Source organism: Microtus ochrogaster, chromosome 24, assembly GCF_000317375.1.
Source record: "Microtus ochrogaster isolate Prairie Vole_2 chromosome 24, MicOch1.0, whole genome shotgun sequence".
NCBI classification, from domain to species: domain Eukaryota; kingdom Metazoa; phylum Chordata; class Mammalia; order Rodentia; family Cricetidae; genus Microtus; species Microtus ochrogaster.
In genome coordinates this window covers 11,788,665-11,797,918 of record NC_022024.1, presented here as the reverse complement: position 1 = coordinate 11,797,918, position 9,254 = coordinate 11,788,665, and positions in this window count along the sequence as shown.

Genomic DNA, 9,254 nt, shown 5'->3' with positions numbered 1-9,254 from the left:
TTGGACCTTGAGATTTCAGTCTGGTGCTCCAATGTGGGTCTCTGTCTCTGTCTCCTTTCATCGCCTGATGAAGATTAATATTCAGGAGGATGCCTATTTTTAAAGAATCATAAAAATGCAGAAGTGTTGAAACTTGGATTACTCTACCCATGTATTCGGATTATTGCTCCATTTACAGAAGCTGAACCAGAACCCACATATGAAGAATTATAGGTGTGGCTAATGCGAGAAACAGGAGGCAGAGTTCAGTCAGGGGCCCATGTTAGAAACGAAAATGGTGGGGTGGGACTACAAGAGTCAGCAAACACAAATTTGTGGTTTTAAAGTAAAATCTTGAAAGCGTCATTTTAAAATAACCCTTCACCTCAATCAACTTCTTCAACTAATCAATTTAACTAGCCAGCTATTGCCATGAGTAAATTAAGGAGCTTCTCTTGTTACTTTAAACTAGATAAGAGTTTGGACAACAACAGAAAGAAAGAAGGAAAAAAGGTAGGAAGGAAGGAAGGAAGGAAGGAAGGAAGGAAGGAAGGAAGGAAGGAAGGAAGGAAGGAAGGAAATGGTCTATTCCCAAAGCAAGCCTTTACATGTAGGGAAGCATCACTTGTTAGACAGACGGTAACTTTGATTTTTATTGCTATTTGTGTGAAGTCCCATCTTATCACTCTTGGAACAGGAGCAGATTGACATGAGCATCAACCACAATTTGCCTTTAAGGAGGACTGCTTCAGAATTCCTAATTAGATGAGAACCTTTGCATCCAAGTCTCCCTTTGATTCTTTTATCAGGGTAAGAGTTTGCTGCAGTGAAACATGTTATTACATTACAGACATCATCAATTAGTGTACGCTGCATGAATATGGTTCAGAAGTAGTTAAGCAGTTACACTGACCTGCTCTTGACCAGGGAGACTTAACAGTACAACTATGATCACCCTACTGTGAAATTTAACCCTGAATTTGTACTCAGATTTAAAATACTAGACAAAACTTCACAAAGGACACAGAGTGTACATAAACCTGTGAGAATAGAGAGTACACTCCTAGCACCGTAAAGAGTGGGTGGGAGAGTGAGCAGGCAATGAGTATTTAGCTATTGGCTTTCAGTGTTGTGATGGACTCTGCAGTTTAAGAAGCAGAAGGGTGCCGGGTGGTGGTGGCACATGCGTTTAATCCCAGCACTCGGGAGGCAGAGACAGGCGGATCTTTGTGAGTTCGAGGCCAGCCTGGTCTACAAGAGCTAGTTCCAGGACAGGCTCCAAAGCTACAGAGAAACCCTGTCTCGAAAAATTCAAAAAAAAAAAGAAAAGAAAAGAAAAGAAAAGAAAAGAAAAGAAAAGAAAAGAAAAGAAAAGAAAAGAAAGAAGGTCTAGGCAGCTCTCGCTCAATGCTGGTCCACAAATGTCCCTGGATAGAAGCTGCAAAGTTGCTCCAAATCATAGGAAATTTCCTGTATGGATAAAGTAGCCTTCAACTGTGGAACAAGGACAGTCTAAAATACACACAAAAAGAACTGATAAAATTCAGGTGGCACCAGAGAAAAAAGTACAAGTAAAATTGTCTCAGCCACATTTAGCTCATTGCTTAGTGGGGAAACTGAAACATTCATTTCCTTATCCCCATTTATGCTTTAGTATATGTAATTATACTTAAGTTAAGTAGATACTAAACATATACACAGCTTTCATCTCATACCTTGCATTCCATCAAAATTAAAGTTCAAAGCCAAAGAACCCTTCCAGGTACTATAACTGCTATGATTCAAGAACGAATTGGAAGTCAGTTAACTACCACAGGCGGAATCCTGGTGCTCCCTGCTGAGGTCATGCTTCTCAAAGCACTTTAACGAGATGAAGACGGCACCATAAATTCTGCATCCCTATTTGCCAGTGATGCTAGTCAGAATTTTACACTACTGAAATGGAAAGTAAACAAACATGTATGCATAAAGATATAGAAATAACTTACATTAACAGTTTGAGAGATACGGTTATCATGTGGCTCTCAAGTCTTCAATGGGACAAGACAGACAGGAAAGTGGGCAGTGTACATGAGTGCAGAGGAGAATATTTGTTATTTTGAGAATTGGATGCTTTCTTCAGTCAAGCAATATAAAAGATTGCAATGGATATGACTCAGAGGTAGCAAGGAACAGGCAGCACTTACCCATCTACATAAACAATACCTAATGCAGCCAGCAGGGTCTGAGCATGGATGGCATCTCTTCTGACTTATTTCTGCAGAAACAGCTAACCACTTAGATGGTGCTGCACTTTTTGTGTCATACCCTCTAAGGAAGGAGTCACTTCACATTAACTCAAGGATGCAGAATGGCCTTATCTGTTTCTGCACCCAGCTCAAAGGATCAAGCTAAATTATGACACAGTTACTACAGTTGTGTGGCAGGTTATGGTGTGTGTGTGTGTGTGTGTGTGTGTGTGTGTGTGTGTGTGTGTGTGTGTAGAAACTTCTTGAGGATATCCTAGATAGGCTAGAACTAGTCAAAGGTAAAGAAATAACACATCAATAGAGAGAATAAGGGCTTCTAAGAGCATGGCTTTTAAATATTCAGTTCATTAAGGCTTCCATGAATGTTCAGCACAATAGACAGGACATGTGGATGCCTTTAATGACAGTATTCTGGGAAAACCAAGGGATACAAGCTCTCAGTCCTTTCACCAGATGTACTGCACACAAGAAAGGACTGATCTAGAAGCTGAGGCATGAGAGAAGGATGCGATGAGCATGGACACCCCCAAAGACAGACAAGCATCATAGCTCAGGTGTGAGACACCCCCATAAGGCAGAAATTAGTATATTAGGTTAACTCTACCTGTTGTCCTAGATCAGTGGTCTTAAATGGTAGAGACTCATTTTTTATTTCACATCCCATTTCAGTTAACAAGTAACTAGAAGTTAAGAGCTTTGCTCCACTTAGAAATTGAGTTCCTAGGCTAGCAGAGGAAGGATGAAATGCATGGGTCATAAAGTCAGTCTACACATCCAGATTCTTCTGGGAAAAAGAGAGAACCATCATACAAAATATTTCTATATTCCACATTCTATCAGCCATTGTTATAGGAAGCTGCTTGCTCGTTTCCCAGCTGCCCAGACTCCCGAAATAACCACACAGAAACTGTGTTCATTAAATCTCTGCTTGACTCATTAGCTCTAGCTTCTTGTTCTCTAACTCTTACATATTAATTTAACCCATTTCCATTTATCTGTGTACCGCCACATGGTTGTGGCTTACCAGCAAGGTTCAGCATCTATCTTTGGTGGCAGCTCCATGGCTTCTCCTGACTCCACCTCCTTTCTCCCAACATTCAGTATAGTTTTCACTGCCTAGCTCTACTTTACCCTATCAGGCCAAGCCAGTTTCTTTATTAACCAATGATATTAACAGCATACATAGGGGAATCCCACATCACCTCCCTTTTCTGTTCAAATAAAAAGGAAGGTTTTAATTTTAACATAGTAAAATTACATATAACAAAACAGGTATCAAGCAAGAATTACAGTTACAATATTTATTTCTAATTGTCTCTTATTATAACTAAGGAAACTGTAACTATATACTCCTCAACTCCATCAAAGACTCCAGAAGGATATAATATTACCTAAGTTAACAGGAAGTGCATTGTAAGCAACTTCCAAAACTCTAAAATTGGCAGAGACATCTCTCTGTCTGAACAGACACCCAAAGTTCTTTTGTATTATTGGGGCATCCATCTTCAGCCTACAGGTCCATAGTATCCAGCAGACTTTTCCATGAAACAGGAAATTTCAAAGACAGTTCCCAGTTCTGCCTATATTGGCAGTTTGTCATTCTTCTCTGTCCTGCAGAATGTCTAGCAGACTCTTTTATGAAGCAGGAACCCTGAAGGACTGTCTTACCTTCTTGAGGCAAATTTAGCAGTCATATTTCTGTGGGTCCTGAATGTCCAGTTTGCACAGCATAACATCAAACAGTCCAGGCAAGAGCAGTTTTTTGTCCAAATGACTAACAAGCTCCATGAGAAGCCACTTCAGTGTCTATCTTTCTCTTGAAATAATTGGTGCTGCCAGGAGCTGATGTGTCTCATTGTCATGAAAAATCTTAAGCTCTTAAAATATTTTAAATGCCATATTCTGAAAATCTCTGAAAGATTTGAAGAATACCAATCTAACTAAAATATATCTCTATATATCTAGAAAACCCAACTTACATGACTACAAGCTTGACTATTATAGATGATTATCTATCAACCTGTCTTCCCTAATTATACATTACATTTTTAAAATGAGTTACATAAACACAATACTTTAGTCATGATCAGAAATACATATACACAGCATAATAAAATTAATACTAAATTTGTATCAATAAACCAAGATCCATACCAATGCTAATCTCTATAGCATATCCTCTTTTACATGTAAAGAAACATGTATAAATAATCATTTAGGTAATCTGGAAATAGTTCTATCCAAACTGCTTCCTGCTTTTTTGTTGGGCAAAGTAATTTTAGGGGTATTCATGGTGACCTTTCAGGGGATCTTGGCTCATCAAATCACATTAGTCTGGAAATATTCCACAGGTTCTTGTGTTATGTGGAAATAGAAGCAAAACCTCTTTTCCAAAGCAACAAATCCTTAGACCCAAATTTGGAAGTCTTAATACCTTTAGAACATATATGCTGGTTTAGCTTAGTAGCCCATACAATGAAATATCTCTCTATATTTAGCTCCTTCACAGTCAAAAAATTCAAAGAAAACACAATAATATACATAATCTAGATGCTCTGTGTATAGTCCATCTTTACATGACTTACTTGTTTTTATTCTATTACTTTTTAATATTTATTTTATTATATTTACTCCTTTAATCTATGACTGTCTGTACTCTGTCTCTTTATAGACTTTGTTTTTGTTTTCTTTTTAAACCCATTTATTTTTATAACTCTCTATACCCTTTTTCTTTTCTCTCCCAAGCCTACATACATTTATCCAACACTGTGACTCATTTAGAGGTCTTTTCTATCTGGATTTCTCTTTATTGTATATTTGTAATCCTTTTCTGACCAGAATGGCTTCTTAAAATGCTAAGCACTTCTTAAAAAACTAAGTGGTCACCTTGCTAAGGGCAAACAAGGCCCTGCCTGCTTGCTCCACCCAGTCCAGCATGGCAGAGCTGCTTGCTGCCTCTGAGAGCCATGCTCACAGTCCCATTTGTAGGCACACAACCAGTCTATATTGTTATTAAGCAAGTTGTAGCACTCTGTTCTCAAAACCCATTTAAATGCTCCTAGCCAGACCTCCCAAAAGAGCCAGAGCCATTCATGCTGGCAAACCAGGAAACCACTGTTTTGAAACTGTGTAATATTTTTCTGCTACCACTGAATCAGGAAGACCTCTCTTAAGGGAGCTGCAGCAAACCACCACCTGGAAAAAAATGTGGCTAAACTTTGTGTGTGTGTGTGTGTGTGTGTGTGTGTGTGTGTGTGTGTGTGTGTGTGTGTCTAGGGTTCTTTCCAAGCTTTCTCAGCTTTAATGTGGATATAGTCAAACACGTTGGAGCACCAATTTGTTGTAGGAAGGCTGTTGGTTGTTTAGACCACCTGGCAGCTCAGACCTAAAATAAAATAACCACACAGAAACTGTATTAATTAAATCACTGCTTGGCCTATTAGCTCTAGCTTCATATTAGCTAGCTCTCACATTATTAATTTAACCCATTTCTATTAATCTGTGTATTGTCACATGACTGTGGTTTACCAGGTAAAGTTCCGTCCCAGCATCTCTCTCCAGCTTCTCTCTGACTCTGCCTTCTTCCTCCCAGCATTCAGTTTAGTTTTTCCCATCTACCTCTATTCTGCTCTGTGCAGGCCCAAGACAGTTTCTTTATTAATCATTGGTATTCACAGCATACAGAGGGGACTCCCACATCAAGCCATCATTTCATTATAATACTATAAAGAAGATGAATAAATGTGGTCTATATTTACACTAATAAGGAAAGAAAAAAATCTGTAAATTCAAGCCAAGTTTCCTTAAATTTAAACAGACTAGATGGATGGGTAGTTGGAAGAAGAAAGAAAAAAATCAGAGAAAGAAAGAATCCCAAAATAATTAACAATATTCTTGTATTAGATTTGAGATTAGGAGATGCATAAGTCCACATAGATGGATATTTTGAATGCTTTGACTTTTTACTCTTTTCTCAGAGGCTCTGTCATGTTGCCATAATGTACAGGACCAACTGGGAAACACTTAACCAAGCAACACTAATGAAAGCATGTCTAAGAGCATTTGGAACTGAGGTTGCAAAAACACAATTGGGCTATTAAAAAGTCATGACACTGACTGTTCACCCATCCTCTTTGTTCACATCAGTATGTAGGTTTGACATTTGCCATTCTCTTGCTGGCTATGGAAATGGGACTAAGGACTGTGAGCATAAGGTATGTTACAGCTGGGTTGTTTTCTACAGGTAAGCCCTTTCTCCTCTATGAACTCTCCCCACCCTCTCTCATGAATTGGAAACTGGACACACCCATGAACCAGCTCCAACCAGGCCCAGGACAATTATCCAGAGAATGGGATAGGAAAGAAAACAGATGGAGGAGGCCCAGATGTCAGGATAACTGCATGAAGCAAACCATTCTTAAGGGTCTATGTCTTGGGGTCATTGACAGAGCAGCTCAATCTTCCCTGAAGCTTACCCAAAGTCGGGGTGTGCCCAAAACTGCAAATGCCAGTTAAAGAGAACTGCTAAAGACAGCAACGATAATAAAAAGTCTGCCTGAGAGAGATGGATACTGCTGAGTTTTCAGTGCTAGCCCCATTCCTTCCTGGTGCTCTGGAATTTCATAGATACCCTTTCAACAAATGTCTATTTTTGCTTAAGCCAGTTTGAATTTCTGTTGCTGATAGCTGTGGGAACCTCTAGTTCAGGCTGTGGCAGCAGCAGCAATACCTCACAACATGAGAAGGAGCCATGTCTGTGTGGCAGGTTTCCGTGCCGCTCTATGGACTTCATAATCTTTTTAAATTTCGCAAACATCCTTAATTTTAAAAACATCTCTAATATGAGAAAAATGATACTGAAAACTTTCTAATGCATGAGGTTGTTCTTGGTTTTGGTTTGATTTGGGGAGGTGTGTATTTGTTGTTTTTAACTCTTGAAATAGAATTCTTTGTCCCTATGATGTCCCTTTGTATGCTAGACATTAGATGGGAACAAAAGGGCTCTCTCCAACACTAACCAGTGAGAGGCACTGGTGGACAATTTCTAATATGTTGTTTTACTTAACCCTTGAACCATACATATGAGTAAATAATATTACCTCCATTTTAGAGATAAGGAAATTGAGGTGCTTACAGATCAGATCCCAGGGCCAAGGATCTAATGCCCTGTAGAGTTAGGATTCAGGGGGTGTCAGTGTTTCCTCAAGTCTCTCTTTTCTCTAAAGCCACTAATGCCATCGTGGGAGCCCTGCCCTCGGGATCTCATCCAGTCCTGGTGACTGCTCGGAGGCCTGTGACTTCTGCCAGTAATGATGTGGCCAACTCTAGAGATAAAGCAGGTTCAGGCACCATGCTATTAAACTTCCCATCCTGCAGAACAATAAGCCAAATAGCTTTGTTCTTTAATAATTACCTGGAGCCAGGTACTCAGTTACTGCAACACAGTGAACTGAGACAGGGATTAAAGGTGTTTACTCGCTGTAATCCCCGCCCTGGAGTAAAGAACCTGAAAACTGGGAAGCTCTCTCACTTATCGCCACGGCCCCAGGCCTATGAAGGCAGCTGTCCAAGAAGAACAAACGACTTCGGGAAATAATGTGATATTTTTCCACTCGCGAAGCTTAATTCTGTGGCTTGTAATTCGGGGGCATGCAGATTTATTATTTATCAACCTAACTGTGGCAAGGAGAAAATTGAACGTCAACCTGAATAAACCCAAAGATAGGAAAATAAATGTTTTTTTTTGAAGTAATTAATGAGAATTCTGTAATCTCTAAGGTCATTAAGGAAGAGGGACTCTGTCCTAATAAGTCTTGTGTTCTAAGAATCGTGAGCAGAAAGCAAGGAATTCCCGTCTTACTGGAACTGTTAGTCTTTATGCCTAAATGGGACTGTGAAGAAAGCCTGCAGACCTAATGTGGCCATCCTGGGACTTTCAGGAAATCTTGAGCCACTGTCAATTTCTTCAAAACTCTTCACTTGTGAAAAAGTGCAAGACAAAGAAGAAGCTGTATGATCGATCTAAATAGAACAGCTATTGTTTTAGATTACTCGGTGCATATTTTAATTCCCCACGTCCAAATATTTTAGGTTATAAGGAAAGGGGAACCACAGTCCCTGGCAGAATTAGGCTACGGATAGGACTAATCTTTGCTGCTCAGCTGACCTTGAAATGGACAGCTGTTCCATAGACACAACACAATCACAAGACTCCTCGAAATGAAAAGGAGAATTGAACGAGTAAGAGAATTGACAAAGCAAGCACCCTCAGAGTGAGGCTATGTAAGGATATAATCCCCACTATGGCACTAAAGACAGAAGAAAGGAGCCAGCCTTTCCCGTTCTCCAGTGAGGAGGGAAAGCAAGCAAGCATTCTCCCTTCAAGCTTCTAGCAAGGAAAGCAGCCCTTTCAGCAACTTGAGTTTAGCACAGAGGCACTGGGGTGTCGGACCTCTGAGCACCGGGACCTTGGGATAATCAAATTCCGTTATTTAAAACCACTGGGTGTGTGGTCATTTGTTGGACCCTCACTAGAAAACAATGCCCTGCTGACGCTAACGTGAGAGAAATACTTGTGACCACAGGGAGCAGAGAGTACGGAACAGAAAACAAGATGGGGTAAAAGGACATCTGTCCAGCTGAGTGACTCAAGCTGTCCTCTGGGGATCTGGTTAGGGAGAGCTAGAGCTAGGAGTTCAAAGAACGGAGCTTTGTGATATCTGTCGTTGGCCCTGATGGATGCTCAGAAGTGTTAGCAACCAGCTCTTTGAACACAGGGAAAGAAACTGGGCTCCGTGAGATGAAACTGCTTGTCCAGCCTAGTTTAATGTCACAGCCAATACAGGAACACAGTCCTCCAAATCAAATCCGCTTTTAAAATGCCTACTTTGGCTTTGTGGGAGCCTAGGCAGTTTGGATGCTCACCTTACTAGACCTGGATGGAGGTGGGAGATCCTTGGACTTCCCACAGGGCAGAGAACCCTGATTGCTCTTTGGGCTTTCGAGGGAGGGGGACTTGATTGGGGG